The sequence below is a fragment of the Cavia porcellus genome, unplaced genomic scaffold (assembly GCF_034190915.1).
Source record: "Cavia porcellus strain 051 isolate PalLab524CR breed Dunkin Hartley unplaced genomic scaffold, mCavPor4.1 scaffold_24, whole genome shotgun sequence".
Classification (NCBI taxonomy): domain Eukaryota; kingdom Metazoa; phylum Chordata; class Mammalia; order Rodentia; family Caviidae; genus Cavia; species Cavia porcellus.
The window spans coordinates 17649294-17658277 of NW_026947507.1; the positions used below are offsets into that span (position 1 = coordinate 17649294).

Below are 8984 nucleotides of genomic sequence, written 5' to 3' on the forward strand. Positions count from 1 at the left end.
ATTCTAGACGGGGCACAGTAAAACATACTGGTCTAGATTTATTGTTTTTCCTGTGAACAGCGGTTTTCCAGCAATCATTTGTTAAAGAGTGCTGTTTAAAGAGTCCTCTAGTACTGTTTTTGGGTTATCTTGCAAAAAATTAGATGCTTGAATTTGATGGAGATTCTTGCTACATTCTCTATTCTGTTCTACTGATCTGCATGTGTGTTTTGTGACAATACCATGCTATTTTTATTATAGTAACTTTATAACGTAACTGCCAACTACTTAATTCTTGTTACTCAGAAATGCTTTTGCTATTTAATGTCTCTTCTGGTTCCATATGAATTTTAGGACAGTGTTCTCCAGGTCTGTGAGAATGACCCCAGACAAAGCTTAAACTTCCTGGGGATCTATGCTCAGCCTGAGTCTGTTCCATGCATGCCTCACGTGACTATCTCTCACCCAGTCACTCTGCAGTTCAACATTGCAAACCCTGCAGTGTAGTTGGTCTCTAGTTATTCTCATGTTATTGTTTTAAAGCTATGTACTTTTAAAAACATGTGCCCTAAGCATGAAACAAGTTTGGCCACCAGCCAAGCATCAAGCTAGGATGAGAAAAGGCCTGTCATCTACTCTTCCCCTGACTGATACAAGAACAACATCACCAACAATGTGTCTCTGTGCTCATTGCAAGAGGGTCCTACTTATTTTTTTTTTTTTTTGACTTCAGTGTTTAATTCATTTTTATTTGGGCAACTGGTGATGAGGTAAATTTATGCCTAGTGTTTCCCTGTTTGTTTTTCTAACCTTAGTTTCTATTTTCTTTTGCACTATGTAGTATAAACCTAAATCATAAGCATAGATTCTCCATAAGATAGTTATTTTTAGAATAGCATTTCGATGGAGACTGTACATGCTATAGTAAACTATGTGCATATTCAAAGAGGTGAGGTCAAGGGGGAAGTTTATAATGGAAATGAAGAGATTTACATTGTTTTCTATTTCTAGTTTTGTCTATTTTGAGACTGTTTTCTGTTTCTATTTTTTGTCTTTTTTGAGACAGGTTTTTCTATGCAGTTCAGGCTGGTCTTGAATTCACTGTGTTGCCCACGCTGGCTCGGACTTTCAGCTATCTTCCTGCCTCAGCCTCCAAATTGCTGGAATTACAGATGTGTGCTGCCATGCCCAGCGACATAATTGTTATGAATCAATTATCTTTGGCTGAATGGATCAACAACAAAAGTGATATCAATTTAAAGATTGACAGGCAGTTGTTGGGCAGATATCCTTCTAGAAGAGAAATATTTTCTCTGCAAAGTCATGTTGATATTTGTAGAGGATTTACTTCTGGGAATTATTTGTGATAGTTCTTGTTACTAAGTGTATGTATATCAGGCTCCCTTAATCACAATCCAGATTTAATTTTTATCTATTTATCATAGATCAATAAAATCAGCTCCATTTTGATTCTGATAAGTTTTGTGATTGGTATTTACCAATAATTTGACCTTTTCATTTGAATTCTAATATTATTTCTGTTGGTATAGATGGCAGGAGACATTCGCAGCAATTCCCTAGGGATTAAAATTAACATATTAGCTATAAAAACCTACTTAATATTGTTCATTGTTTTGTCCCAGTATAGTTGTAATCCCTTCTATCTTGCTTATGTTATTTAGTGTTACCTCGATTCATGAGTTTAATTCTTTCCATGATTTTGTTCTCAAACTGAAATGCATGGGAACCTAATCAGATTTCCCCATAAGGTCTACATTGAAACTAACCACTGAATTTGATTCAGCTTTTATCTTATTTGGTCAAGAACCACATGAAGAATGTTATGCAGCTCTCTCTTTATCACACCAAAACCTGTTTTTCTTACTGTCAAGTAGATTTGAATTCACTTGCCTTTTAACATTACTTGAGTAATCATTTTGAATTTTACTTATCAAACTTAGTTTGTGATGTAATAAGAATACTTATTGTAAACTTTAAATGCCTTTGGCTTAGTAAATTTGTCTTGGTTACTTTCCTCTTCTCTATGACACAAATCCCTAGACTGGGAAGCAAAACAAGAAAGATTTATTTGGACTCTGTTTATTCAAGGTCAGCTGCAGTGGTAGTGGGGCAGAGCCAGAAGAGCTGCTTGCAATGGAGGACCGGAAGAGAGAGAATCCAGGAAGACGCACCCCTTCCCGGGACCGCCTCCTTCCACCAGGTCCGCCTTGCAAGATCACGCTTCCCTATAAAGTGATCAGCGCACTAATCCACTGGTGAGGGTCTTATCTCTAGTTCCATTCACCTCCCAAAAGCTGTATCAAGGGCACATGAGGCTTTTGTGGGACGGATATATGGATATAAAACATTACAAATTTATCGTCCATTTAACTTTCCAACCTCTTTTCTTAAGGCTTAACATTTTCACTAGTAATATTACTTTCCTTAAAGTTCTATAAAACTGAAAACCACTTAGTATATATTTTTTGTGCGTGTTATTCTATTTACTTTTGTCATCTCCTAGAAGCAAATTTATGTGGTTATGTAAGGAAACTTAATTATGTATAGTCTGCTGTATAGATTTGTGAATTCCATATCCCTAGATTAAACTATACTGATCAAAACATGAATATATCTAGAAAAATATGCACATGTACGGAATGTTTTCTGCTAAACAAAACTACTATATAACATCTATACTGCATTAAGTATTATAAGTAACATAGGCATGATTAAGGCATATGTGGGTATATGCATATGCTACACAAAAATAATAAGGACTTGTATACAAGGAACTTGAACATTTATGAATTTTGGTGTCATTGGGGATCCTGGAATCAAATGTACATATATATATATATATATATATATATATATATATATATATATATCCATATATTCGTATATCCTTATATGTATATCCATAAATTCATATATCCATATATAACATATACATATATGTCTGTTTACATATACACTTACAATTACATATAAAAACAAACCTACAGGCATATAATTTTATAAACTGAGATAGGAAAGTAAATGGGGTGAGAAATGAGGAAAAAAATTAAGACCTATTATGTACAGGTAAAAATTTTCTATGATGAATGTGATCATTGTATATAACAAATATGTACTAAATTAATATACCGCATTTTTAAAGTATATAGAGAGATATAACTATTGATATAGATTAGATATGATATATTGTGCCATGGTGACCTACATTTGAGTCTTTCCCTAGACTAGATGTTTATTGGTACAGTCTTTGGACCTTATCATTCAATTAATGTCTTATATAAATGCATTAATGTTTTAATAGCAACACTGAATAATTAAATACTTCAACATGCTAATATAGATGAAATCTATAATTTTTTGAGGCAGAAAACTGATATTAACTCATGTTCAACTGTGCTATCAAATGAAATCACCAAATTAAAAATTCATGACTGAGTTTTATGTACTTCCTACTATCTGATATTTTTGTTCTTCAAAATAATTTCTCTAAGGAATACAAGGATTTAAACTGGATATGAATAATCAATCTCATTTTCCTCTTGGACCCAGTGTTTGGGTTTAAACATTGTTGTAAGATTATGAAAACACAGAAACTGGATTGAATTTTAAATAAATTCACCAATAAATCCAATGGAGCTTGGTGTTTCCATCTCTCCTATTTTATTTATGTTTTATTCTCTCTTTGAAAACTCCCTGTATGAAAACAAACAAAGGTACTTTATGGTAACTGCAAATATTCTAAAACATTACCTAAGTATGCTTAAAATTTATTCCAAATGAAAGGGATTTTTTAGTGATGTGCGCTATTTATTTTAATAATGAAAAGGTATCAACAGCATAAGCTTTTCCCTTCCTGAAAGGAGCACTTGGTTATGAATGGATGCTTTTTGGATTAAGTTCAGGATTGAGCTGTTTTCAGAAAATTACTTCTATTTTGGCTGACATCCCAGGGATATTGGCACACTGTAATGACATTGTTGTTCATGGGCAACCTATAATTTTTTTCAAAATCAACAAATCTTACATATTTTTCAATGTCTTTAATAATGTGCTCTCACATTTATATTACAAAAAGAACACTTTTGCAGCTTATAATATTTATCATAATTTTTCCTGTATTCTTTCACAGCAGGTTAAACAATCTGATACATAACCCTTTTCCCTACTGCACATAAGCGTGTTTCTTGTCACTAACTCTAAAGAGCAGTGACTTTACGATACCTTATTTTTAAAATGTATTTAACATATTATCTCCTATATGATAAAGGTAGACTTTACTTTTTGTTTTCTTCCCATTTTTCATGACATTAAATTTGTCACAACAAAGTTACCATTAGCAAATTTTTAGTAAATATTTTGTAAATGATGCAAATTTCATAAAATCTTGACTTGAGTCATAGTCCCTAAATTTGACTATTCTATAAAAGAGCTCTTTTCCTTAGAAGTCTTTTAAAAATAGAAAGGAGAGAATATTTGTACTGTCAAAGGTTCTTCAAATCTTCAGTTATATAAATGTTACTTTGATAATTTTGAAAAAAAATAGATTCCTAAGACATTTTCCATTAGATTCTTTCTCTAATGTCTTGCCATGAGCTGTAATCATTTATAATTTTAAATAACTGACTAGATATTTCTGATATAGATAGATGAATTATTCTACTGCTCTAGACTCAAATTCCATTCCACACATGTCTTCAGGTTTTAAAAGATATTTTTCTTTCTAAACCATCTTTTTACTTGCTTTTACAAACACACAAACTCACTCACATCATTTAATTTGCATGTTGTTTATCAACCATTGTCAGAGACTATTTCAAAACTGATCCTAAGCTTTTCTTTGTCACTTTTCTGACAGGTGCTTGACTAACTGATGGCAGTGTTTGCCAAGAAAGTATTTATCTACAGCTTCAGTAGAACTGAATGTGACAAGAAATTGCAGTAGCAAAGACGTTCTACCACACTGCGTTAGCATTCTGAAGGAAATTACTTCCTTCATTTGAAGTTTAGAAGAAATATATAACCCAAATTTAGTGCTTAAATTATTTTTGGATGTAAAACTAAAATACCGTGCAATTATGGGACTGTTCTGGATTAAAATTGACAAGAGTGGCTTCCATACTCTAAAAACATCTAAATGTTGAAATGGGGTATTTGGGGGTCTAAGGATTAAAAAAAAAGAAATTGGATATTTTCATGCAAGTGTAGTAGATGACACCCTGTACAGAGATATTTTTTGGAAAGAAATCGTTTAAAGAATATTATTAAGTATCCATACTCTCAATTCATTTGGAACAAAAATGATAGTGGTTTAGTTTTCTTTCCTCTGTACACAGATACCGATAAGAGCTAGTTGTCTCTGTGAAACAGTATGGATTGGTTCGATATTTAGCTACCTGTGTTCTAGAATTTGAATTTCTGCCTATTTATTCTAAAGAATAGTACTGCTACCACGTTCACAGTAGCCATTATGTGAAAGAAACCCAAAGGTATTTGGGGACCAGATAGAGAAAATGTGTTATGCACATATAACATGGTATTCCTAACACTTACAAAAGGAAACTCCTAAAATATGCAAGAAAATCAATGAACTTGAAAGTTATAATGGTAAGTAAACAACACAGTTACAGACTGAAAATACTAATAAATTTGCTCTAAATATGTGAAATGCCTATAATGTCAAATTTATTAAAGGTAAGAAAAATGATTGCTAAGAATTGAAAGGAGAGAAAATGGAGTTACTTTGATTTATATAAAATTTTCAATTACATAAAAGAAATTAATTCTGAAAATCCAATCAACAAATTTGTGTTCATTAGTATTGTGATCATTGTTGCACTTAAAAATTTCTAAATAACTTTGATTTCATGTTAAATGTTTTTACTAACATTGAAGACATAAAAGAAAAAAATCAAGACAAAAGATTATTGTTATCTAAATAGCTTATACATAGATTATTTATGGCTATAAAACTTAAAAACCTGAGTGTTAAAATAGGTCATTATATTAACACACATTTTAATTAAAACATGAATCACTACCTCAGTGAAAAAAATTGTATGCTATAAAATTCTAGCCAGAGGCAACAAGCTAAAGGTTTGGCATTCAGTTTCATCAGCTATAAAATCATCTGTTGAAGTTAATAATGTAACTGAAATTTTGTACCAGTAAATAAATAAATGAACTCAGATTTAATTGTATCCATGTATGTAAAAAGAAATCTCCTTTTTATCCATGGTCATCTGGGAAAAATAAAGGAATGATGCTTCAAGGCATTTTTCTTTTTTATGTATATAGATACAAATAGATATGAGCTAATTTTCATTATACTGGGCATTAAAGATGCTAAAAAATAGCACACTAAAGCATAGTAAGCAGGACGAAAGAGAGCCACAGTCAAGCTGGTGGCAACAGAGCTGCATGGAGAAAGGATGAGGACGTTCTCCAAGTGCACATCTGAGGTACATGGCGTTCACACTGTGTGCAGAGTTGGCCATGTACATAGCACACCCTGTTTCCTTTGTTTATTGCTTAGCCTTTCCCTCCCCCCAAATCCCTCATCTCTTGGTTCCTTTCTCCTCTGAGAATAATCTCCCCATATTCTGTTTTTGTTTTATTCTTTAATTTTACTCTTGGTATTTCATAGAAGGAAAACATTTAAACTTCTGTCTAAGATACATTTTACTTAACATAATTTGCAGGTACATTCATTTTCTTACAAAAGACTAAAGCGTATCCTTTACGGCAGAGTAGTACTCTACATTCCATAAATGCCATGCTTTCTTTATTGGTTCATTATGTACTTGCAAGTATGAGAGAGAGAGAGAGAGAGAGAGAGAGAGAGAGAGAGAGACAGAGACAGAGAGAGAGAAAAAGAGAGAGAGGAATAAGAATGAATGAAAGAAAGAGAAAGGATGAAAGAAAGAAAGAAAAAGAAAGTGAAAGGAAAGATCAGGATGAGTGGAGGGGAGAAATAGAAAAAGGGCGGAGGTTGAAAATGGAATGAACACATGTTTTGTGCATTTATCAACTTTCAAAGAAATGTAAACATTATGTAAACATACATGTGTGAATAAGATACACTAATAATGAACATATACCAAGATGGAGGGAAGAGGTAAGGATGGTAGGAGGAAAGGGAGTATTAAAAGAAATTAAAATGTGTTACTTATATCTGCCAACATGTCACGAGGAATGTGATCATTATGAACAGCAAACATGAACTAATAAACATTTTAAAATTCAAGAATAAAGAAGAGTGCACCCAAGTGGCACAGCACAGGGAGCTCAGTGTCCTGAGTAAGCAGTGGACACAGCAGCTGGCAACACCTGGAGAGCAGGTCCCAGCTGCCTGAAAGGCAGTTTCATCTGGAGGAACGTGGTCAGCAAATCCAGCCGCAAAATCACTTGAAGATGTTTTGATTTTCCCACCATAATGAGTGTCTTTTCCTTCGACTTGGAAGAAAAGTTATGTCACTCATCTTTAACTCTGTGCGTAGGCATTGAGAAGGGACCCTTTCTTAACTATTTCTAATGGTAAAGATTTCCAGTAGTAAAATTTTGAAGTCAATCAATTTCACTCCTTTTTTATTCCTAAACATATTACTTCAATTAAAAGAAACAGAAAGTCTTGGAAATTGCTCAAATTAAATGAGAAATACCATTTCTCTTTCATTCCCTCACTCTTGCTCTCACTGTGCTCTCAGTCCTCTCCTCCTTTGCAGGTGGTGGTAAGCTGGAATTAAGCACAGGATAATGTTGTCAGACTTCATTAGTGTTATCCCAGTGTGCCGGTTTCCTTCTAAAAAGCCCATGGTACCTCACAGAATAGAATACAGTAATGCAGACATGGCATGCCAAATCCACATACGAAAATGTCACTGTAGGATAAAATATCAAAAATGTTATCTGTTCATGAACGCTTCCATTTGCAAACAACTGAGTCCATAGACAAAGCTTTACCTCTGTTTGCAAACTTGATGTAAGGTGAGGAACAAGGCCATGACTATCTTCCTCACACAAACACAAACATAGCTGTCTTCCCCAAAATCCTAAAACCAATTAAAGCCTTCAGCTGAGATACCATGTTAGCTTGTTTGGATTGATGGATATATAATTCATTTGTTCTTCCTCGTACCAATTTAAAGACGAGCACTGCAAATTTCGTAGTGTTAGAAAATGTCCCATAGTATTCTTTGTCATTTTCATTGCCATATTTTCATTTATCTTTATTTTGGTCCCTTTTAATTTCAACACAAGGTTCATATATTCACCTGGAAAGCAGGAATGGCATGCCAAATCCACACAGGAAAATGTCACTGTAGGATAAAATATCAAAAATGTTATCTGTTATTCTTTGACAGTATTAAAAGTATAATAGTTTTAAAGACAGTAAATAGTGTCTGCTTGAGGCTCAGATGCCTTCTTGAGACAGTAAGCAATAAGAAACATGATTTAATAGTCTCATTGACTAGGTCAGAAGAAATAGTTGCTCATTGTTTTTCACTGTTAAAAGCACCCTTAAGAAAAAAATTAAGAAAAATAAAAATTTATCAAAGAAGATTGAACCCATAAGCAAGATGGACAAGATGTTAACAAGGTGTTCTCAAATTGTCTATATTTTACAAAGGTTTCTTAAAATAAAATTAATATACATTTTACTTTTAATTTTGTCAGTTTATACAGAGAACTTTTTATGAGTAAAAAATAATCCTGCACTGCTTAAGTTCTCCATACTAATTAAGAAAATTGACTGCAGTGACCCACATAAAACTTGTTATTCATGTAGCACATGAAACAATTTTACCAACATAATTTGCCCTTGAAAAATTAGTTTAGATTTTTTCCTTCAACCAGTAATTGTATGTCTGAAAACAATCACAAAATATTTTCCAGGTATGACTAGTATGCTTCATATAATATTTTGTTTATTAAACTCTGATTTACTGAATTATGTATATCTTCCTGAATTTTTTCAGTTATTAATT

The 8984-nt window shown here is 32.8% G+C and overlaps 1 non-coding gene across 1 annotated transcript; it reads right to left on the reverse strand.

Moving 5' to 3' along the window:
- Positions 1-538: 538 nt before the first annotated feature.
- Positions 539-680, reverse strand: LOC111756626 (small nucleolar RNA SNORA48). The gene has a single exon (XR_002791056.1). It is a non-coding gene; the product is annotated as a small nucleolar RNA SNORA48 (small nucleolar RNA).
- Positions 681-8984: the final 8304 nt, after the last annotated feature.